Source organism: Silurus aristotelis (genome assembly GCF_946808225.1).
Source record: "Silurus aristotelis genome assembly, chromosome: 14".
Taxonomy (NCBI): domain Eukaryota; kingdom Metazoa; phylum Chordata; class Actinopteri; order Siluriformes; family Siluridae; genus Silurus; species Silurus aristotelis.
Genome location: NC_139587.1, coordinates 17678389 through 17681913, shown reverse-complemented (window position 1 = coordinate 17681913; position 3525 = coordinate 17678389).

The window sequence follows — 3525 nt, the reverse complement described above, 5'->3', positions numbered from 1 at the left end:
CACAGTGACTTTAGCACAAATGAACCTTGTAAAATAGCAGCAGTGGGGGGAAAATGTTCCCTATTCTGACTTCACAAATAGGCAAACATCTCAATGGATGGATTTTCTGCTTCACCACATGAAGCCTTGAATGGCACACTGATTATTACACCACTCCAAATTCATTCCGTAAGCTCCAATCATCTTTGCTGATGTGCTTGGCATGAATCATCCCTTTTCCATCACTGGCAACTAAAGCGCCACAAAGAGCTTTTCACACTGGGAGATAAGTTTATGGCTTACTGTACTTCTATATCTGCCAGCTGCTACCAAGTCATGTTTATTGTGAACTTGAGTATTGTTCTGAAGCACCCATCTAAAGACTATGGATTACTCCAGATTTTTTGTCCAATCCAGCTTCTATTCTTCAAAATTTTATTTTATTTAAATTATCCAATTCTAATAACATTTAAGCCTTTAGCTAGTGGTGAATAATTTGAGTATTGAATGAGAGCTGTCAGTGGAAGCCTGGTGAATGCATTCTACTCTGTAATGCGTCGCTGCAAATGTGCCTTCATAAGGCTTTCTGATCTCTCTGGGAAATTAACGAGAACATGGGGCTGAATGCAAGTGGTTTCATCACTCTGAAAATTTGCGTGGGCCCTGGCACATAACAGCTTCTAATGTGTACAGCTGAAGAACATGGTTTTATTGAGTAATATTGTACAGACCAAAAAAAAAAGTGCAATTGTCTTTCAAGTTATTATAGTAATAAAAATGTAAGACTATACATATTACACTCAAGTTTAATCAAATGTATATATATCACAAAACAATAAACTTTCTTTCGGCTTCTCCCATTAGGGGTCGCCACAACGGATCATCCGCATGTTCGATTAGGCACATGTTTTTACACTGGATGCCCTTCCTAACAACCCTCCCCATTTATCTGGGCTTGGGACCGGCACTAAAAGTGCACTGGCTTGTGCAAACCTAATAGCTGGGGTTGGTTCCCTGACCGGGAATCGAACCAGGGCCGCAGCGGTGAGAGCATCGTGTCCTAACCACTAGACCAAATATTTTTTTGCATTGAAAAATACCATGTAAATAGTAAATAGATGAAACAAGTAAAAAAAAAAAATCACCATATGTACAAATTTCGATAGGTACATCCGATCAAGTACACACTTCAATGTCTTGAGGTTTGATCTCAGCAGATAACAGCACTAAATGCTTGTTGCCAATATAACCTTGGCTGGAAAACACCTAGGGCAATAGGATCATCGGGAAACATTTTTCTGTGTGCACATACATATGACTTTTATTCAGGATTCACTTATTAATCCTGAGTAGTGCTATAGATTATCAGAACTATTGTGGATGTAGCGCCAATCACGGAAACAATGGAGACACACTCTGTTTAGGGATGCCATAATGCTGCAGGGCACATTTACACACCGATTCACACCTTGGGGAAATGTAGTGTATCCAATTTAAGAAACTACAGAGAACCCAGAGGAAAGCCCCCACAGATTTATGGGGGGAACATAAAAAAACTCCATGCAGTAAAATGAGTTTAGTATTAAACCGGGGACCCTGGAGATGTGGAATGACCTGCTCTGACACCAAGCTGCAATTGACATAAGAATGTCACAGTGCCATCTTTTCCTGGGTGTACTTGACAAGTTCTCAGCAGGTCAGACCTGGTTCCAAATGACAAGCAACATTGGTGTTATTTTCTTTTTCTTCTTTCAGATGCCCCCTATTAGGGGTCACCACTGCGGATCATCTGTCTCCACACCACCCTTTCCTCGACATCTGCCTTTTTGAAACCAACTACTTGAACGTCTTCGGTCACCATATCCATAAACCTCCTTCTTGGCCTTCCTTTTTTCCTCCTGCTTGGCGGCTTCATCTTCAGCATTCCTCTACCTTTATACTCCATGTCACTCCTCTGCACATGTCCAAACCATCAGAAACATACATAGCTAATATCCCATGATGTGCTTTTTGGATATATGTTGTGGGTGAAGATTTAGTCTATTTGAAAATAATACGTTTGTGAGAGATCACATAAACAGTGTGTTGACACAGTTCAATAGCTGCTTTACATACTGTCCACTGATGGCTTAAACATCTGCTACTGACCTCTAGACAAATAGCGTTCTTCTAGTGAAAAAATTCTGTGCAATCCTGTGCCAGTGCATGTTGTCCAGGTGGGCTGTTTAGTTCTGCTAGAGAGAGACACAGTCAGCAATAAGTTGCCTTGCTATAAGTAAACGGTCAACCTACAGCTTGCTAAACATTTGTCAGATTTTGAACACTGCTTGTGTGCAGAGGACACCTACCTTAATATACACTTTCCCTTCATGAAACCAGTTCCACTCCGGTAGGCAAGTTGCTCATCCTTGAAGCTCACCCAACCAAAGAACATGAAGAGTGCTGTCTGATCTGGTTTTTACTTTAATCATTAATGTATCACATTGTTGTTTGAGCAGTTTTGAATGTACCAATATTTTAAAAACAGTATGACAATATTTTAGGACCTGATTTACGTCTCTTAATTCTAGTTGCTTGATTTAATGATCTCACACCCCTGACCTCAAAAGGATTATTTCATACCACAGTGTCCCTTCCCATATGCTTAATAGAATCAATTACATCACACAACCTCAGCATATGTAAAGAAAAGGCTTTTATAAAGCAAATCAGTAATTCTATCAAATCTAGAAATGGACAGAAACTACTATGCATCTAAATTAGAAAGTTGAGTGGAAAACCTTTTTTGAGGTTCACCTTCCCAATTTGGCAACAAATACCAGAGTGGCAAACCTTGTTGCAGTGTTTTTTTTTTTTTTTAGCAATGTTAGGAAATTGGGAAATGACAGTACAAATGGAGTTTGTATTCCCATGGCACTTATACAGGACCTACTCATTAAATGTTGTCACTGCCCAGTAAACAATGTTTTGGCTGTAAATTGCCCAACATCAGCCTCAGTCCTTTATGGGTATTATGGGCCCTTTAGTGGTGGGAAGGTGTTATTTAAGTCCCAACCCATAGAATAAACAGAGAGCTAATGCCCCCTGCATGGAGTCTGAGAGACTTTCCTGTGTAGGCCTGGTCTGATGCAACAAAACCTTTGTGAACATACAAATAGAAAATAGAATGTAATAAAATGGCTGCCATGATATCACCTGTAATCCAATAATTCAGTTTAGAACCTCATCTGGTTATAATGTCAATGCAAACTTCTGCTTTAGCGCTCTATCTGAAGATCTGTGAAGTCTATCCTGACTGGTGCTGTGCTACAAAGTGCATTCAGTGCCCTGGGTTGCATATCATAATCCAATTCCACTCAGACTAACATAATTTAGAAGATGGCTATCACAGATAGGTTAGAACCTTAATGGCTGTGTTGCTACTAAGCATCAGCTAATAATTCAATAACACTGAATACAATAGTAATTTGGGCTAATTTTGTTAACAACTAAAACTCCTTTTTAATTGTTATACATTCACATTATTTACACTATTTGGACAGATGT